This window comes from Sarcophilus harrisii, chromosome 1 (genome assembly GCF_902635505.1).
Source record: "Sarcophilus harrisii chromosome 1, mSarHar1.11, whole genome shotgun sequence".
In the NCBI taxonomy this organism is placed as follows: domain Eukaryota; kingdom Metazoa; phylum Chordata; class Mammalia; order Dasyuromorphia; family Dasyuridae; genus Sarcophilus; species Sarcophilus harrisii.
The window spans coordinates 549,770,800-549,791,913 of NC_045426.1; the positions used below are offsets into that span (position 1 = coordinate 549,770,800).

Sequence of the window (21,114 nt, forward strand, 5' to 3'; positions counted from 1 at the left end):
ATGAGACTTAAACTGTTCTTTGACTTTGTCTTACAATGTCCTATCTCTATACTTGTGCTGACTATTCCCCATAAGAGCAACTTTTATCTATATTATCATCATAATAACAAGAATAATAAAAGTTAGTATGTATAAGTTCAAATCTGGCCTCTGACTCTTAGTATCTGTGTGGACATGGACAAATCACTTAATTCTGTTTGCTTCAGTTTCTTTATTTGTCAAATGAGCTGGAGAAGGAAATGGCAAACTACCCTAGTGTTTTTGCCAAGGGAAGTCCAAACAGGATCATAAAGAGTCAGCCATGTCTAATACAACTGAACAACAATCACAACACAATTTATATAGTGTTTTAAGGTTTGGAAAACTCTTTACTCACATTAACACACTTGATCCTCAGAACAACCTTGTGATGTAAGGGCTATTATTACCCCATTTTACAGGTAAGGAAACTGTGATTAAAGGACATGTTCAGGTCTCACACTTAGTGAACATTTGATTCAAAATCATATCTTCCTGACTTCAAGTACTACATTCTACTTGTTGTGTCACTTAATTACAACACCATCCTCATAACAACTCCATAAGAAAGGTGGTGAAGTTTTTTTCTTTCTCTTTTTATTCTTTTTTAAAAGTTTTGATAGTTTTTTTTTATTTTCCCAAATATACACAAAGATAGTTTTCAGCATTCACCTTTGTAAAACTTGTCTTCCAAATTTTTTTCTCTCTCCTTCCCCTTCCTGAAGACAGCAAACAATCAAATATAGATTAAATATGTGCAATTCTTCTAAACATTTTTCTGTATTCTCCATGTTGCATGAGAGAAAGAGAAAGAGAGAGAGAAAGAGAGAGAGAGAGAGAGAGAGAGAGAGAGAGAGAGAGAGAGAGAGAGAGAAAGAGAACGACAAAGAGAGAGAGAGAGAGCTCAAAAGGGAAAAACTCAAGAATGAAAAAAAAAAAAAAAACACAAGCAGACAACAACAAAAGGTGAAAATACTATGCTTTGATCTACATTCAGTCTCCATTGTTCTCTGTCTGGATATGAATGGCACTTTCCAGTCTACTGGAATTGTTGGTGGGGAAGTATTTTTAAGTCCATTTCCCAAATGAGAAAATGGAACCACAAAGAGGTTAAACAATAGCTCAGAATAAGGAATCAAAATCAGGTCTCTTGATTGCAAATTCAGTAAACTTTTCACAACCTTCCTACTTTTTGCTTATTGAAAGCATCTTTAACTTCAAGGCTTGGCTAAGTGATCAGCTCCTCCATGTAATCTTTCATGATCTCTTCCCCTGAAAATAATGTCTTTTTCCATTTTCATAAAACATTTTGTTGAGCTATCTCCTCTGCCCCATTACATTGTACATTGAATCATACATGATTATTAGTTCCATAAGGGGAAAATCTATCAACTTTTCACCTTCAGATCCCTATTACTTAGCAGTACCTATTACATTGTAAATGTTTGATAATTTTTTTTTAAGAATTTGAACTGAACTGAGTATATATGCAACATTTTTGCTTCGGGAATTAAAACTTCCACAACTTTCCAGAGATTTTTACAATGTTTCCTTAACTTAGCAGTCAAATTAAGATCTCATTTTGTGAACATAATAAATTTTATTATAGGGCATTAGCTTCAAAAGGTATTATGATATATCTAGCCCATTGTTACTTAATAGAAAACATGTGTTTTGGGGGAAGTTAGGAAAGTGAGTCAAAAGCAACCTAAGTTTTAGGTTGATCTAACTTTGTATATTTAGTAGATGAATGAAAGAATGAAAATGCACTTATTAAGTGCTTATTATGTATCTGATAAGTGCTAAACACTGTGGATATAGATATAAGTAAGCAATATAGTAGCTACCCTTAAGGAACGTATATTCTAATAGTAGTGATCAAAACATATAGGGGAATGGTGGCCCATAGCATATTTGGTTGACATGTCATTTCCAGAAATGATATCATTGATAATGTTCATTGTTGTTCTTCAGTCATTTCTCAGTCATGCCTGATTCTACAAGAGCTCATTTGGATTTTTCTTGACAAAGATGCTAGAATGGTTTACCATTTCCTTCTCAAGCTTATTTGAGAGATGAGGAGACTTAGGCAAATAGTATTAAGTAACTGGTCCAGGGTCACACAACTAGTGTCTGAGGATAGCCTTGAACTCAAGAAGATGAGTTTTCCTTACTCCAGGTCTACCACTCTATCCATTGCATCACCTAGTTGCCGTATGGCAATATTCATTTGATTATGAAACTCAGAGCTAAGAATAAAAAGCAAAGTAGGGAAATGTTAAGTAAGAGGCCTGTGATCTGACCAAAGTAAAGCCTCATGATCTGAAACCAGTATCTGAAGGGTGGGAGTAAGAGTTACTGTTCTGAGGAGTGAAGGTGGTGAAAGAGAGAGACAGAGACAGGAACAGAGAGAGACAGAAACTGAGAGAGACAGAGAGATAGAGAGACAGACACAGAGAGAGACTGAAGCATGGGTGGTTTTGCATAAAGATGTCCAAGAAAAGAACCCAGGCATTTCACTCCAAGTCTGTGACTTTAACTATGAGCCACTCAGTAGTGTATTCACTGCTTGGAAAATAATTTAGCATTTAAGGCCATAAATAATCTGGCTAGAATCAACCTTGCCAGTTTCACATTACATTACTTATTCCCCTTTATATATACACTCTATATTCCAGACAAACTAGATTATCTGATGCTTATCTAATTTGATCTTCTGTCTCCCTCCTTCAAGCGTCTGTAGGAGTCAAAGTGTTCATGGCTGCAATGAACTCCCTTTTTAATCTTCTTGAAGCTTTACATGGCTTCATTTTTTTTCTTTGTCTTCATAGCACCTGTTGTACTTAGTAATTGTTTAATAAATGCTTCGTGATTTATATTGAATTCTGTAACTCCTTAAACTTGGATACATTGGTCATTAAATGTTTATAGAAACATAACAGGTTTCCTAATCAAGGAAGACATTACTTGGGTTCAATATAGGGGGAAAATGTGATATAAGTCTTCATCCAGTGTCTACTCAAAAAGAAGGAAAAATAAAGCAAATTGCAAAGAAGTATTGAGCAGGGAAAAAAAAATAAAAGGGAAAAATAATGTGAGAAGATCATTCTCACCCCCCTCTCTACCTCTATAGGCAAACAAATACAATTTCCCACAGACTCACAAGGAAAATTTTTTTTGAAAAATCCATGCCCTGGCAAGGGTTCATTGCCATGTACATTGTAAGAAACCTCTTTTGCATAAGATCTAATGGCCGTGTCTCCCAGTTGTATCTTAGGACTGGTGTCAATGTCATCTCCCATGTGGTTTGGGGGTTTCTTTGATGCTGCTACAAGATCTGAGCATGAATGTCTTCTGTCATTTACTTGTTTGTACAAGTGGTTTAGATTCTCTGATCTATTTATCAGCTATAAAACAAAAAAATGATAATAAGGTTAACAAGGTGCTTATGAGGATCAAACAATTCAATCACTAATATTAATAACAAATAGCTAAAATTTATATAACACTCTATGTCAGGTGCTATGCTATATGCTATACAATTATTAACTCATCTGATAAATGTGAGCTGCTGTCATTTTAGGAAATAATAAAATAAAGTATGAATGATTATGATAACCAAAATACTACTCCTAATAATAATTTGTTTAGTCCTTTTTCAATCATTTCTGACTTTTTAATGACCCCATTTGGGATTTTCTTTGCAAAGATATTAAGTTAGTTTGCCATTTCCTTCTCCATCCCATTTTACAGAAGAGAAAATCAAGGGACATGCTCAGTGCCACACAGCTAGTAAATATCTGAGGCTGAATTTGAACTCAGGATGATGAGTCATCCTGACCCCAAATCTAGTCTGCATAGTTACTTTTTACAGAGCACTTTAAGATTTGCAAAGTACTTTACAAATATGACCTCATTTAATTCTCTTGAGAATACTAGAAGGAAGGTGCTACCCCTGTTTTACAGATATAGAAACTAAGTTGTGGAAAACCATATAACTTGCCCAGAGTCACAAAACCAATAAAGGTGTGACATGGGATTTGAACTGAGGGCTTCTTTACTCCAAGTCAAGCATGAGGTTTTTTCCTTCATATAAGTCAGTATCTTTATATAGTACAAATGATCCAGATTACTGACATGAAAATATATTTGTGAATGCCTATAAGAATCATTGTGCATTGGCTCATAATCAATTCAATACAAATTATATCTACTATGATCAACACTGGTAAATACTCACAATATACTTAGAAGAGGCAAAGAGTGCTAACAACTCGGGGATCAGGAAACACTTCTTATTAGATAACATAAGCTAAGCCTTGAAAGCAGTTAAGAATTCTAAGAAACAGACAGGCTTAAAGTAGAACATTCAAAACGTGAGCGATTGCCTGAACAAAGCCCAATGTGGGAGTGGGAAAACAGAGTTTGAGGATAAGTCTAAGAAAGTAATCTGGAACAAAGATTTACAAAAGACCTTTATATAGTTCAGTACCACTCAGCTCCTATTATGAGAAAAAAAAATGTTTCAGAATGTATATCTTGTTAATTCTTAGTCATTAGAATAATTTTTCCTGCAGAAAGAAACATCATGTTATTAAAATTAAATAGAAGAAGTATTTTCTCTTAGCACCTTCATTTAAATACATTTTTATAGATATTTTTTTTTCATTTGAGATGCATGTAAGGTATTATTAGAGAAAACAAGTACTCCAAAGGAATAAGAAAAATAAATTTAAATAAAATGAGGGTCATCCAAGTTCTTTCCTCAAAAATTCAAACCAGCCTTTTCTTTTTGGCAGCTGGAGATGGCTTATACTGATCCCCTTATTGCTAGCTTCCATCTTGGGACTTCTGTACTCCTGGAGAGTTGCATGTGAAAACAGAATAAATCTAAGGGGGAATGATTTCCTCTTGCTATGCACATTGAAAAAAGCCTACCTTGAGCTTTTGGATACTACTGCTGACATCTAGGTTTGTCTGTTAGACATCCAAGCTCATGACAGAGAATTCTCCAGGAAGAATGAGGTCATAACCACTAAACAGATTTCTCAAAGATATCCAATCCAATTTTGCACATGCTTGAAAGATCACATAGGTTCTAAGTAGCTGAACTTGTTGCCACTGGGATTCAGACATTCAGAGGTCATCTTCCAGGAACATCTATACAATTTTTGCTTCCACATCCAGTTACACAAAGAGCAAATGCCTTCTCTCGTAAGGAATTTGGTTTTAATACCAAGTAATATACAAGTGGCCATATTTGTTGTAGTTGTTCAGTTGTTTTCAGTTGTGTCTGTCTCTCTTTGATTCCATTTGTTTTTTTTTTTTTTCCTTAATAAAGAGATTGGTAAAGTTTACCATTGTCTTTTCCAGCTCATTTGCAGATTCAGAAACTGAAGGAAACAGGATTAAGTGACTTATTCAGGGTCACCAGATTTGGCCTTGGGAAGATGAGTTTTCCTGACTCTAGGACCTGCTTTCTATCTATTGTGCCATCACCAAAATCTACTACTAGTCATCACTAATGGGAAATTCTGAAATTCAGTTAGACTTACACTCAACTGCCTTTGATGGAACAAAATTGAGTTATGAAAAACCTCAGCTGGAAAATAGTTAAAGCTCATTAAAGAGAAGTGCAATGAATTGGCATCTTTTGCTTAAGAGAATTACCTTCAATGCTCTGTTCTGGTCTATTTGGGAAGTTAAAATGAAAGGGAGTTGTTCATTGAGTGAAAGAGACCATGTACATCTGCTACGTATCCTATACAATCAAGGAAAATTTCACAAGTCCATGTCTCTGAAGTGCTTACTTTTCCTTAAGAAATGTAGGAATCAACATTTAGCATATAATCTGGCAGGAATGGCATGCCAGGATGAGATGGAATATTAATCAACCTCTAGTCTGTCCTAACAGTAGTTCATTGTCTTGACATGAAAACATTTGTTTAAATATTAAACAGTGAAATCTCTCCTGGTCATTAAGCCAATAACAAAAGTAGGATGGAAACGGGTTAATAATCTTTGCCTCTGGCCAACTGAACAGTTGGAATGCCATCAGTCTTTGGCGGTATGTTACCCACCAGAAGGAAACCTTGCGTATCTGAGCTTGTCCAGTCCAGACTCCATTCCTATACACTGAATGGCTCTCAACAAGATACGTGCTTCCCATCTCATAAACTATGTCGATAGTGAGCAAAAGTTTCAGTTTTCCTTTAGTTTCGTTTACGCATCCACAAGGCTCTACATTCTTCACTGTGTCTTTGACACGTAGAGCTTCTAGCCAAGGAAAGACACATTCAATTGAATCCATTTTTAATTTGAATTCTAAACAAAAACATGACACTTATTTGGCTCCTTTTCTCCCCTATTTAAATCAGTTCAAGACAGATATTACTAAATAGTTACATGACACATGATGTCCTTGATGCCCTCGGGAAATCCAAAGAATTAGAAAGGACCACCCCTGCCCTCAAGGACTTTATAGTCTAGATACCTGAGGACAAGATGACAATGGAGACTACAAAACATGACTGTTTTGAACACTGGTGGGCTAACTCTTCAAATCTTCTGTTATTAAATTTTGCCAGTAGAGCATGGTGTACTGATCTCCCTATCTCCCAAGGTACTATGGTAGGTTTCCAAATCATGGTCATTCTATATTACAGTATTAGTTACAGGCGACAAACTCCTATTTCCATTTCCCAAACCCTCACCCTAGGTTCTATTCAGTCCTATCTCCAGACCTACTCTAATCTGGTTTGCCCATCTCCTCACCTCTTTTACTGAGCTCTTGACTACTCCCACCCTCTTCTCAGTAAACTTCCTTGCAACATCAACTTTCCAACCAATACTAGCTCCACCTTTTCTGATGAACAGAGACTAATTCTCTTTTGGGCCCACCACATTCCTTGTTGACTTCTCCATGGGTGGCCACTCCTACCTTGGCTTATTCTGCCTGCATTCCATGGCCATCTCAAGAGTATACCTCGACCTTCCCTACTTTATCTCTTTCAAGTCCATGATTGTTGTCATTTATTGAGCTCCAAGTCACTCTCCCAACTTTCACAATTACTTTAGGACTTGTCTCACAGCATTCCTCTCTACTCCATTTGTCTATGAAGTCATCACTCACAAAAACTCCTTTGTTTGAAAACTTGGGATTTTATCTTGGAGCCTTTGCTCTCCACTATCTTTCATATCAAATCAGTTATCACATTCTGTTGATTCCATCTTGTTGACATCTCTCACATGGATTTCCCTTCTCAATTTCTACTGTCACCACCTTAGTATACCACCCACTTGGATTATCGCTTTCATATGTTGTACAACCTGGTTCAGAGAATCATTGTAAAGATCAGATGAGATAATGTATGAACAGAAAGGCATATCTCCATTTACAGGGGTGGAGGAATATAAAAAAAAAAGAAAAAAGCTATTATAGAACTGTTCAATTTTTGGACAGTTAAAAAAGTAACTTGGATGGAGAGTGAATTCCTTTTCATGGGAGATTTCAAAAGACAGGTGGAGGATCATTACTCGAGGAGCTGGAGCTTGTAAAAGTTCTGGTGGAACAGAACTAACAATAATAATAATAGCTTAAATTTTATAAAGAATTGTACAGTTTATAAAGTTCTTTATATGTATGATCTCATTTGATTCTTTTATTTAATAAATCAATAAATAAGTATTTAGTAGGTGTTGTTTTTCTAAGAGGTAGATATATTAGATCCCATAAGAAACAGACTGAGAGGGGTTAACTTATTTTCCCATTGCCATAACAGAAGAAAATATTAGTTGGGATAATCTAGTTATCCTGAAACTCATGGTGTAGTGGTAAAGTCCATTTCTACTTGAGATTACATGAGCCTAACCATTAAGTGCCACATAAATTCTAAAATAATAAGTAACATATAATTGGTAAAGCATTGTACACATACAATGTCATTTGATCATTTTTTTTTTTTTGATGATTAAGTGACTTTCTTAGAATTATTAGTATTAAGTGTCTATAGCCATCTGACCTCAGGTTCTCCTGACTCCAGGGCCAGTGCTCTACCCACTACATCATTTAGCTATTCCCATTTGATCTTTAAAATAATCCTGTGAGACATGTACTACTATTCTTACTATTTCTCAGATGAGGAAACTGATGAGATTATGAAAAGACTTGCTTAGGATCACACAGCTAAGGAAATGCCTAAGGGGAGATTCAAACTAGTCTATCTTGTCTATAAGCCCAGAAATCTATTTGCTGAATTACCAACTCGCCTTTACATATGTGACTTGTTATAATCATGACTAGTCAAATGCAGTACTAAGAAACAAAGTTTTATGAGCTTTCAGATCTATGGCCTCCAAAACATTCTTTTTGAAGTAGCCTGATTTCCTTAAAGTTGACACTATTTATTTGTTTATTTATTATTTTATTTATTTATTTTTGCTGAGGCAGTTGGAGTTAAGTGACTTGCCCAGGGGCACATAGCTAGGAAGTGCTAAGTGTCTGAGGTCACATTTGAACTCAGATCCTCCTGACTTCAGGGGCTGGTGCTCTATCCACTGTACCAACTAGCTGCCCCTTGTTGGTATTTAAAAATTAGTTTTTTTTAAATTTTAAATTAAAATTAAAATATATTTAATTAATTAAATTAATTAATTTAAATTTAAAATTTTATTTTTAAAACCACCATTATCTCCCTAATCTAAAACAATGCCTTGCCTTGTTGGTACTATTTGTAATGCCATAAAAAGATGGATTAAGAGAGACTCAGAAAATATTAAATACCAAATATATGCACTCTTAGAACCAATTTGGTACTATTAAGTACCAAATATATACTCTACTGAGTAAGTGGAAACTTACAAAAGGTTCCAATTTTTGTCCTTTATTTTTAAAAGTCTGTTAGTATTTTTATATAGATACTCTTGATCTATGATGAAAGGTTTCTTTATTTCTGTGATGTACATACACATATACCCAACTATGTGAGTATATATACCTATAAATGTATGATATGCTTTTATATAAATATATACAAATGTATTTAGTGAAAGCCTTTTTCCATATGTTGATATACTGTTGATTTTACTATTTTCTTTTGATAATATTCATTGTTTATCATTTTTCTAATGCTGAGCCATTCTTGAATTCCTGATATAATTTGTTTATAGTAAATAATTTTAATATCTTGTTGCAAATTCTTTGCTAACATCTTATATATAATATTATTGCATTCCTATTTTATAGTGACATTGGAAACTTCTTTTCTTTATATCTATTTCATTTTAATTAAATAAACAAATAAAACTGCTCCCCCAAAGGTAACATCCTTATGGGAAATCCAATTTCTCAGTCCTCATGCTTGTAGAGCTCTTACAACATCTAAAACTGTTGACTACTTTGTCTTTCTTCATACTTTTCCCTTACTTCTCCTAAGAGACACTTGTTAAAAAGGATTTTAAGGGTTATCTAGTTTATCCACAACCTCATTGCATATATGAGGGAAATAAATCTTAAAAATATTAAGGAGCTTACCCGTGTGAGTTAGTGTAAAAAATTACATGGTAGAGAAAAAAAGATAACCCAAATCATCTGATATCCCAAATCCAGCATTCTTTCCCCCATACCAGGCTGGTTTCCATTTCTCTATCAAGATGGAAGGCAAACTCCATACAGAGTAACTCCATTTAGCTCTTCTACCAGCGCCTGAAACTCAAAGTGTAAAATATTTACTTAAGTTCTATCCCCTAAAACCTGGTCTTCCTTCTTCTTTTTCTATTTTTATCATTGTTTCCCTCATTCATCAGGTACCAGTGTTGACTCTTTCCTCTCCCTTTTCTCCAACAGCCAATCAATCATCAAATATTTTAGGTTTCATCTCTATTATTATTATTATTGCCACTCTAGTATCACATCCAGTACCCAGCTTAGCAGTGCCTGTCACATAGCATAGGTACTTAATAAATGTTTTTTGATTGATAGATTGACAGTATCAACCTCATCATCACTTATCCTTGTATTATTGACCTCATTAGTCCCTATTTCTCTGTTCCTACAACAACTATCTAAGCACTTTTACCACCTTCACTCTCTCCTCCTCCAAGCTATCCTTTGAACCTTTGCCAAACATTAATTGTTCATTTGTATGGATGTGTTTATGTCACTCCTCTGCACAAAATTGCCCAATGGATCTTTGTATAAACTTAATATTGAATAAAGTCCAAACAAGTTCAGCCATTTCAAGTCCTTTACCTTGTTTTTCCAGTCTTATCTTGATTCTCCTCCATACACTCCAAGCATCATTCTAAAACCTGTCTCTGTGCCTTTCTTTTGTTCATAATGTTACCTATACCTAGACTTCCTCTACCTTCCTCCATCCCTCCCCCACTCAAGATTGAATGATAAAATAAAAGAAAAAGCATTTATTAAGCATTCAGCATATGCTAATCATTATGTCAAGGGCTTGAGGAGAAATAAACATGGCCATGTTCTCAAAGAGCTCATATTCTAATAGGAAATATATAGCACCTCACAAGATAATTTATTTACAAGCTCAATTGAGAGGTCCTACGATCTTTAGGGAATAGTGACAGAGCAGATCATAAACATCTTCTTTAAGATGACACCTTCATCATATGGTTGTTTGGCCACTCTATTCCAGATTTTTGTGATGGGGCAGTTGTTAATTGTTGCTTTTGTAGTTTGTCCTTCATTCTTGGGGAGGATCATGATGATGCCATGACATGCAAGTGAATAGGATTTGATTGAGGGAGAGTGCAAGGTCACCTGTCTCACTTTTCCTTCCAGAGTCTTCTGGGTCCAGTGGCCAGATATAGAACAGGATGACTGGAAATGACCCTGAATGCAGTGGGGAAAAACTGGCCTTTTTAAGCTAGGGTTTTCAATAGATCTCAGTATGTTCTTACTCAAAGAAGGCCAGTGAAATAACCTATTGTAAGACCACTGATTTGGAAATGTAAGGGACCTAAGAGGTTATAGTGTAACTCTTTCATTTTTATAAATGAGGAAACTAGAGCCCACACAGGATCATTACATACCTAGTAAATATTAAGGATGGGTGTTGAGCCCAGCTCCTCTGATTCTAGAGTCAATAATCTTTTGTCTTCAGAAGAGGCATCAGTTAAATTTTCCTCAGGGGTCAGTGTTTCTTTTCTGGAAATAGCATTTTTTTTTTTTTTTTTTGGTAAGGATCCCTTTTCTGAAAGATGAAAAAAGATGAGGAAAGAGATTTCCTCAGCTCATTTTCTACCCATGTGAGAGCATTTTGTAGAACTGTTCCCAGAATTTCAGAGAGAAAGTTCATGGTTGGGTAGAGAGTGAAATAAGACTAATAGAGTCCATTCTTAAAATGACCCTATACAATAGTTAAATGTTTTCACGGAAACACCTCCCATGGTGATTCTTAGGAGTGACTTCCTTCTTCTGTATGTAAGTAGACATTGGATGGTAGTTTTGGGAGTTGGAAAATAAGCAGATTCAATAGTTTGAGGAATACCTGTCATTCTAGGAGATTCTTGAACTTGTGTATCCATTATAGTCAGTGGTTGGTATCAAAAGGAAGGTGAGCCAATTCTCCATACTGATTGTTCATCTTAATGATGACTGTAGGGAACTGGGAGCAGGATATGTGGGGCACTGCTAATACCAGGGGCCTTGTACTGAGTTCTCTCCTTCAGTAACTGAGGTGATTTTATGCCCTGGCATATACCTTCTATTTTTTTTTTTACTTTCAGGTGTCTTGTTGCTTGTGTTCTAAAGAAGTTTTCTTAATAAACCCAGTCAATAATGTGATTTTATGCCATAGATGGCATTTAATATGTGGCTTCCTATTGCCTCCAAAAGCAAATATGCATTACTCTGTTGGCATTAAATATCCTTCATAATCTAGCGCCCTTTTGCCCTAACACATACTGTTAGATTTAGTGGCACTGATCTTCTGGCTGTCTCACAAAAAGCACCCCAATTCTTGATTATAGGCAATCTCCCTAGCTATCCCCCAAGTTTAGAATGCTCTCCCTCCTTTGCTCTGTCTACTGGCTGACTCATTGGTTTCCTTCAAGTTCCAACTAAAATCTCCCATATTTAAGGAAGCTTTCCCCTAATCCCTCTTAATTCTAGTACCTTCTTTCTGTTAATTATTCCCTATTTATGTTGCATATAGTTTACTTTGTCTATATTTTTTTACATACTGTCTTCCCCATAGACTGTAAGCTCCTTGAGACCAGACTCTCTCTCTCTCTCTCTCTCTCTCTCTCTCTCTCTCTCTCGCTCTCTCGCTCTCTCTCTCTCTCTCTCTCTCTCACGATGTTTGACATATATTAAATGCTTTATAAATGTACATTGATTGATGTTCAGTTTCATATTGTAGTTCTTTGTATCACTACTACCAGTAGAAGATAAACAATGCAGGGACAGTAGAGAGGTCTTTTTACAAATATTTCTATTTTCCCTGACAAAAACAACATCGTACAGCAACTAACAGAATGAGGAAAATCTGGGTTTGAATCCTGCTTCTCTTGTATACCATGGAAAGTGAGGAAAGTCACTTAACCCCCCAATACCCCAGGCAATTCAATGTTTTAATATTATTATCATTTAATAATATTATTTAATATAGTTTAATGCCATTTTATTAGGCAGGGATATTGTAAGATTCGAATGAGATAATAGATGTGAAACACTCTGAAAATCTTAAAGTTCTACATAAATATCAATTATTCTTTTATTATTAGCTTACTAGACTTCCAGGCTGAGGATGTCTTCCTCCCCTGGGCCTTCTATTACACATCTGCTGAGGTTATGGAGCAATATATCGAGATGCTGATGTTTAATAGTTGGGGAGTAGGGGAAGGAATGTACAGATTTTTAAATTTAATCTGCATTTTAACTATTTCTTAATATAGATAATTAACAAAATAATAAATCAGGCCCTGATTTGTAGCAATAATATTTCTGAGAGGTAAAGACTCAAGCTAAAAATTTAAAAATAAATTCTCTAAACTAGTCAGAGCTGGCTCCAGCACACCCTAGGAAGTCCCAGCCATCTAGTTAAGACTAAATTACAAATGAGATGCTATATGAGTGGAGACATTTTTATAATACATGAAATCATAAGTCCTGACTAAAACAAATAACTGAACAAATGCACAAATAAAAAAAAAGATTGGATGAATGAATGAATGAATTTCCTTTAATACCTTTTACAATCTCTATACCCAATAAATGTTGATTGAATGTTGAATGAATGATGGAGATGTAGCTTTTATGTATTAGTTGCCAGGCTCCCCAGCCTAAATCATTTCACAATTATTTTGCATATACTTTAAATTCACTTGTTGTTATTATTGTTGTCAGGTTGTTTTTCAGTTTTATCTGACTTTTCAAGACCTCATTTGAAGTTTTTATTGGGAAAGATACTAGGGTGGTTCATCATTTCCTTCTTCAATTCCTTTTACAAATGAGGATACTAAGGCAAATGAGATTAAGTGACTTGCCCAAGATCATACTGTTGGTACACATCTGAGGCCAGACCTGAACTGGTGAAGATGAGTCTCCTGATTCTAAGCCCAATGTTCCATCCAAGGCCTAGTTGTCCCATATATTCATTTATCTGTAAATATATTGTGTCTCACAAGCCTGATGGCAGGTCCTTGGTAGAAAGGTCCATCTGATCTTTACATTTGTATCCTCTGGGAATTACAGAGTTTTGGGCACATGGCAAGTACTTAATAAATGTTTGTTGATTGAACACTGCTAGTGTAGTTGTGTATTCAACACTCTCTAAATTGCATTGTCCTTACAGTAAACTTTTCTATCCAACTTGGGGAATACCATGTGTTGATATTATATTTAGCATGCATGGAACAAAATACAGTAAGATATACTATAGACTTTAAGCCAGATTAAGAAAAGATAAAGCTATGAAAATCTTTTTATTCTGGTTCATCAGTGCCCTCCTCTCCTTTTCCCCTTCTCTTTCTCCTTCTCTTTCTCCTCCACCTTCTCCTCCTTCTTCTTCCTCTGTAATTAGGACACTATTCATAATCATCAGCATTCTGGACATTGATTTCTATTGGTATTGTAGATTAGAGATTCTATTGGCATAAATTATACTAAAAAGTTCCTGGGAAGAGGTGAATAAATGACTAATATATGATAGGGTTTGGTCTTATTTAATGAAACCAGAATGCAAAACATACTCCCCCAATATGCTGATTGTTTGTTTTTCCATTATTTAGATTTGAAATAGGTAAAATAATTTTACCTCTCCAAGACAAAATAATATAGTTTAATTCAATCTAATCTGGTCCAATAAACATACATTTAATACCATTTAGGCATTAAGTACCTATTATGTGCAAGGAAGGAGGCAGCTAGATGGCTTAGTGTGTAGACTGCTTGGTCTAGAGTTAGGAAGGTTTGGGTTCAAATATGGCCTCAGATACTAACTGTATGATCTTGGGCAAGTCATTTAACCTAATTTACCTTTACCCATTGAAGAAGGAAATGACAAATCATTCTAGTATCTTTGCAAAAACGAACAAAAAAGACACACACACAAAAAAAACAAAAAACCTTATATAGAGTCTCAAAGAATTGCACATAACTGAATAGCAACACATGTGCAAGGAAACTGATAACACTCTTATTTGACTCAAATGAACTAACTACACTGGTTTCATTTCATGACTTGCTCATCTTTATCACAAACTGAGTTAAATATTATTTGAAATTGTTCCCTTGGATTGGAGGATGGAATTTGACAATAGAAAATTAACACTATGTTGAAGGGTTTTATTTATGACCTGTTAAATAGATTGCTTGCAATTGTTCTGGTGAATACTGAAAACTATATCTCCTCTTCTATATCTAGACTCAAACTATTATACAAATTGATCCTCCAGTGAATCAGTAAATGAAAATTCTTTGAAGTTTCAGTAAAGGGGCAGCTATTTGATAGATAGAGCACCAGCCCTGAAGTCAAGATGGCCTGTTCAAATTTGGCCTCAGATATGCAATACTTCCTAGCTGTGTGACCCTGGGCAAGTCACTTAACTCTAATTGCTTCAGCAAAAACCAAAAAAAACCAAAACCAAAAACAAAAACAAAAAAAAAAAAAGAAGATTCAGTAAATGAAATTCTTAATTTGTTGAGTACAGAGAAAAGTTACATGGATAAGTGAGTTGAGAAAATGAACATACCTTAGTATCTATTTAATTCTATCCTGACGAGTGGAGTATTAGTACTAATGAGAAGAGAACTTAACACATGCAAACTCAAATGCCTTTTTTTTTTTAAAAAAAAAAACTCTGGTGCAAACCAACTTCCATAGTTCAGAGAAGGGAGTAGAAAGAGAGATTAGTTGGACCCTGAGTAGGAAGACAAAAAAGTATTTCACCATATATTGCTGGACTTGTTGTTGAGAGACTCAGTAGGAGAAATAAATAGATCTAGAAAGCAATTTTCAACACTCCCCAAAGCCACAAAATGGCTGAAGAGAAAAGAATATATCCCAATGACCTCATGTTGAAGTCAATGTCTTCACCTGTGAGTTCTTTGTCCTCAAATGGATTGCAAATTCCCCACAGGTTGGGTCCAAGTCTTCTGTTTCTTTTGTACTCTGCACAAAATGCCTGGTAAAATGCCCTGCTGACAGCACTCTAAGTAAGTGTCCTGCCTGACTAATAATATCACAGTGATACAATTTAATAGAACTAAAGATACAATAAAGGGAGATACTGAACAGTGTTTTAAAAGGGGTTTGTGTGCATGTTGGGGGATGAATTGTAATGCTTAGTTATGGCCCTGGAAAAGACATAAAAAAGCAGTATTTTCCTTTCAGGAAGCTCTGTGTGTCTGGGGTAGAGATTCAGGGTAGAGGTGGGGGGATAAAGTAATAAGGAGGATGCTATGGGTATAAAATGTTCAGTTATCATTGAACTCTATCATTGCTCAGCTTGATAGTATATTTTTGGAGGGGTGGGACTGAGGGGATTTTTTTAAAAAATGATGTTTGTTTGTCAACAAAGCTCATTTTTAAAATTAAGAGTTATGTGTTTGGGAGAAGATGGTCAAAGAAAGAAAATTGCTTAAATCTCCATTTTATTATCAATACTGTGATGAGAATTTTACCTAAAAACAGAAGCATCATAGATAGGTGTCAGTAAAGAATACAGGACATAAAGACAAGGAAGGAAATCTCCCCTGCCTAAGCAGGTCTTTCAAGTTTCCCTTCAACACTTATTTTTTTGTGCCGCCTTCCCCAAATGACCTTAACTCTTTCTGGGCTTTCCTCTCACTGCAGAAATAATAAACTAAATTGCCAACAAATTTCTTCTTCACCTTGTTTCTCTGTTTTTATATAGTGAGACTACTGAGAAGATGTTCTCTCTGTTCTCTTTAAAAGTTTTTTTTTAATATTTACTTTGTAGGTGGGGACAAATCCTAGTTCACATCTCTGACACACCAGAGAAAAGGATACTGCATCCTGTACCAAACAAATACCCTGCTCTGTACCCTAGCTGAATGTTCCAGCTTCTTACAGGCAATACGGGTGACCCAGAGGCTTCCTGGAAATAAGGCAGTGTTAACATGACCTTAAGCTCCCTTAGAGAGTTTTAGTCACCTGTGGGCCTGCCATTAGCCACACAGTTTTTCTGAGTTAAGGCCAGGTCAAGTGGCCTCAGATGAACTGTTTGGGGCTGGTACATCATCTGTGGCAACTGTATTCATAGCATCCTTTCTTAGCTCTTTGAACTAAGAATTTTCAGATTCCTTTAATGGAAAGAGAACTGTTGGCAGGCCCTGGATTCAAATTCTAACCCTCACACTTACTATTTGCATGACTGAACAACTTATCTACCTGTTCTCAGGCTGAACTAAATGAACTCAAATCCCTTCCAGTCCCAGATCAATGATCCTCATTGGTAAAATAAAAATATTAATAAGAGCAGGGTTGTTGAGAAAATCAAATGAGATAATGTGGCACAATGAGTGGATAGATCAAAAGAGTTGGAGTGAGAAAGACCTGAATTCATACTTGATCTCAGACACTTACTAGCTGAGTGACCTCAGTCATTTAACCTCTATCTGCTTCATTTCTTCATCTAAATGAGAATTGAGAATTTAGGAAAATGAAGCTAGTAAAAAACACCCACTTCCCAGGAGAGTTGTAAGGATAATATGAGGTAATATCTATTAAACATTTTGCAAATCCTAAAGTTCTATAGAAATGCTAGTTATTTTTATTTACAATTCTTGGTAAATCTAAAAACCCTAGGTATTACTGTTAAATTTTTACAATTCATCTTAAATGAAAAGTGACAAAAAACTGGCTACTCTATAGAGACAGAGAGAGTATTCCTAACTTCTCTTGGATAATTTTTACTCCAAGGGAAGCACTTGTTAGCTTTCCAGCTATTTCAGATATGGTTCCTGAAAAGGACATTCTTTCATTCTTCTCTGTATAGAGGCATAAACATTCTGCATTTTTAACTCAAAACATACAATGTTATCTGCTTCTGGTGTCTTATGTAACTTTTCAGGAATGCTGAAAGACTTTCCGGGCTCTGTGAGGTTGGGGGGATGGGAAGAGGAGGGAAAGGGGCTTGCAAGTATGTGTGGGCTGACAGGAGTAGATGGAGAAGGAAAAAGAAATACATTTTTTTTTTTACCTCATATATCACTACATTGGTTGTTTTCGACAAGAAGTTATTGCAATTAAGATATAAGCCGGATGTGTGGGCTCAAAATCCCAGCTGATATCACAGGCATTTATTGATAATGAAAATTCTGAGGAAGAGATCTGGCAAATTGTTGTCTTTACTGGTTTCCTATGAAGGGGAGAAACCATATGGATTAATCAAAAAATTACAACACCTTATCTGAGAGAGGAGAAGTGTGTTTATTTTACTGCAAAGGAATGTCTCTGTCAAGTTTTACATGTCAGTCTTCAAAAATGGTGCTGCATATATTGCACCCCACCATATGAACAAGATTCTTAGGGCCCCCTGATGTGAGTTCCAAACTCGACTCTTCTCCTCCCCTCCCCCCAGCTCAGTATGTGACCTATCCCAATGTTTAATATTGAAAGGAGTTAAGGGATGCTTGGTACTCTGCTTTCACAAATGAGTGAATTATGATGTTGCGTTTCCTACTAATAAGATGTTACTGCTGACCTATCATCAATATATTGTGAGCTGATCTAGCCCCATCATCTTACCTAGATGTCTTTGTTGTTAGTGACAGATATTTGAAGTATCAGATTGCTGAGCATGGTTATGAATGATAGGAATTACATGTGTCATAGTCAGGGTGTATAACTGCCTCTCATTTTGTAACACCACAAGTGAGGCTAAAAAGTGACCAGAAATAAACAAACAAATTTCTAAAAACAAAGGAAAATAGAATGTTAGGGAATTATTAAACTGAATTTCAGAATTGAAAAGGACTTTAGCAGCCAGCTAATCCAAACCATGGATGGAAAGTGGATGCCATATCCACTTTGGTACACCTAAAAAGTGTTGGTTTAGCCTTTACTTGAAGATTTTTCAATGACAGGAAACACACTAGTCAGTTAGTAAAAACATTTATTAAGCACCTATTATGTGCCGGGTAATGGACTAAATGCTACAGATACAAATATGAGAAAAGGCATACTTCCTCTGAACCCAAGGAACTTATAAATATAAAGAGAGAAAACCACATTTAAATGGAGCTAAAAATAGCTAAAATGAAGTGGGAAAAGAGAGGAACCCCAAGAATGGGAGGCATGGTGGAGAAATCAGAGCTATCCCAGAGTATAGAAGCCAGGTGAGAAACGAGATATTTAGAGCTGAGCTCCCTCCTTAAATGGAAGTAAGAGGGTCAGAGGGTATCTCTAGGAGTACATTTTATATCCCCAACACCTGTGATACTACAACTTGTTGTTTGTCCTTTTCTTTTTTTTCCCAAAGAGGGCTGATGATATCATGGATTAACTTGCAAGTGAATTTGATTTTAGTGAGGTAAAGTTGGAAAAAGTCATAAGCCTCATTCTCTCTTGCAGAGTCATTAAAATTCAGTGGTAAGACAAAAGTCACTGCTGGTGATGGACCCGAATACAGTAGATGATTTAGTGTTTTCAGTATCTAAGCATTTGCTTCAGCCAACCTCATGATTTTTGGAATAAATTGCGCTTATCTGCCCATTCTGCTGGGGCAAATCTTCACATGCTTAGGGTAGACATTCCCCTAAAAACAGAAGTTTGAGGCTTGTTGGTTACCTTTAACCAGGTTAAGCCCATCTGTCCAGATAGTTTGCTGGGGTATGGCTGCTGCACATGCTGTAACTTCTTGGAACCACAGGTGAGAGCTGGGTAATAGGTGAACATCAAAGGTAGATGAGCAGCCCTGAAAAGGGCTCATTGAATGAGCCTTCACACCAGAAATATTAGTCCTTCCTGAACACTTCATTCTTTTGGCAAGTAGTCTTCACATACCTGAGTTTTCTCATCTGACAAATGGAAGAGATTAGAATAATAAATGACCTCTCAGGTCACTTTCAGCCTGTCAGGTAAAGCTATTTCAACCTGGCAGCATTCAACTTTCCTAGGGTTATTGTATGTCTTTGCACTCCATAATACAGCTGAATTAGGCTTTTTGTTGTTCTTCAAACATGAAATTCAATCTTATTCCCCTATTCCCTTGCTCTGATGTCTCAGATATTTATTGATAATAAACATTCTGAGGAAGAATTCTGGCAAATTGTTGTCTTTACTGGTTACCTGAAACAAAGAAACCATATGATTGGAAAGTACTTTTACTTCATCTCCATCTCTTAGAATACAGAGTATCTGTATTCTTTAAATATGTTTCAATATTTGAGACCTTCCCTGATGCTCCCAGCCTATAGAGCCTCAAAATTATCTTGTAATTGTTTTAAATAATTTTGCAAATATGTATATAGTACAAGTTGTCTCATTCCATAGAATATAAACTCCTTGAGGATAGAGGTTGATTCAGTTTTGATTGCATCATTAACTCCTAATGCATAACAGGCACTTAAATTCTTATTGATTCATTGATTGTTCTACTGATTAATGTTCCTGTCATCCTGTGGGTTTCTGTGAAATAAGAACAAAAAAACCCCAGAAAATAGAATTTCTGGGCTTCATATAACTCAATATTTATCTGGTTCACCCACTAAACCACAGTTTTGGAAAATAGAGATGGTAATTATTCCTCCTCACATGGATTTTGTAAACTCCAATGGGCCAAAAATTCTTGGGATTCTGAATGTTTAGGAAAACTTTGTAAAGTTGAGAATGTGTCAGGAACATTGAAAATGCCACAATTATATGATGAGGTTGCCTAGAATATCAGAATCACCAGAAATTAATGGGGAACCTTTCCAACAAAAAAATTAAAAAGTGAGAATAAGACAGAGAATTTCAATGCTAAATATGTAAATAAAATTGAGGAGGTGTGACAAAAAAGAGAAAGCAAAATGGATTCATGATTTCTCATTTCCACTGCCCACATCTTCTCTCACCAAGATTATTAAGGACCATGCCTAAGTGAAAGGGCAGGTCAATTCTCCCAGAGCCTTCACAACTGTGAATCATACATAACACTTGAAGGAGTTGCAAAGTAGCCTTTGCTGATGTAGGTGTCCCTTGTGGATTGGGAATGAAATAAATTGGAGGCAAGAGGGAAGAAGTCAGAGAATGCAACTGCCGCTCAGTGTTGCAAGTTCACAGAAGTGTAAGGTTGTTCTTCTTGGAAGTCAAAGAGGTCCTACCTGAGGAAGCCTTTTTGTGTAGTTAATACTAATCACTTGATTATTTAAAAGAGAAATCAGGAGGATATCAGTAGTGTGTTGAAAAAGAGAGTTGTATTTTTCAGGGTAAAACCTACATTAAGACATTAAATCCAGTCTTCATGACCCCATTTGGAGTTTTCTTGCAGAGATACTAAAGTTTTGCCATTTCCTTCTTCAGTTTAGAGGAAACTAAGGCAAATGGAGTTAAGTGACTTGTCCAGGGTCACATAGCTAGTAAGTGTCTGAAAACAAATTTGAATTCAGGTTTTCCTGACTCT

The 21,114-nt window shown here is 35.8% G+C and overlaps 1 long non-coding RNA gene across 1 annotated transcript in view; it reads right to left on the minus strand.

Annotated features, from left to right (window-relative positions):
- Nucleotides 1-2,947: 2,947 nt before the first annotated feature.
- LOC116420641 overlaps nucleotides 2,948-21,114 on the minus strand; it is an 81,688-nt gene continuing 63,521 nt past the window's right edge. Inside the window, exon 3 of the long non-coding RNA XR_004231019.1 lies at nucleotides 2,948-3,425. This is a non-coding gene — a long non-coding RNA (uncharacterized LOC116420641). The remainder of the gene's footprint in view (nucleotides 3,426-21,114) is intronic.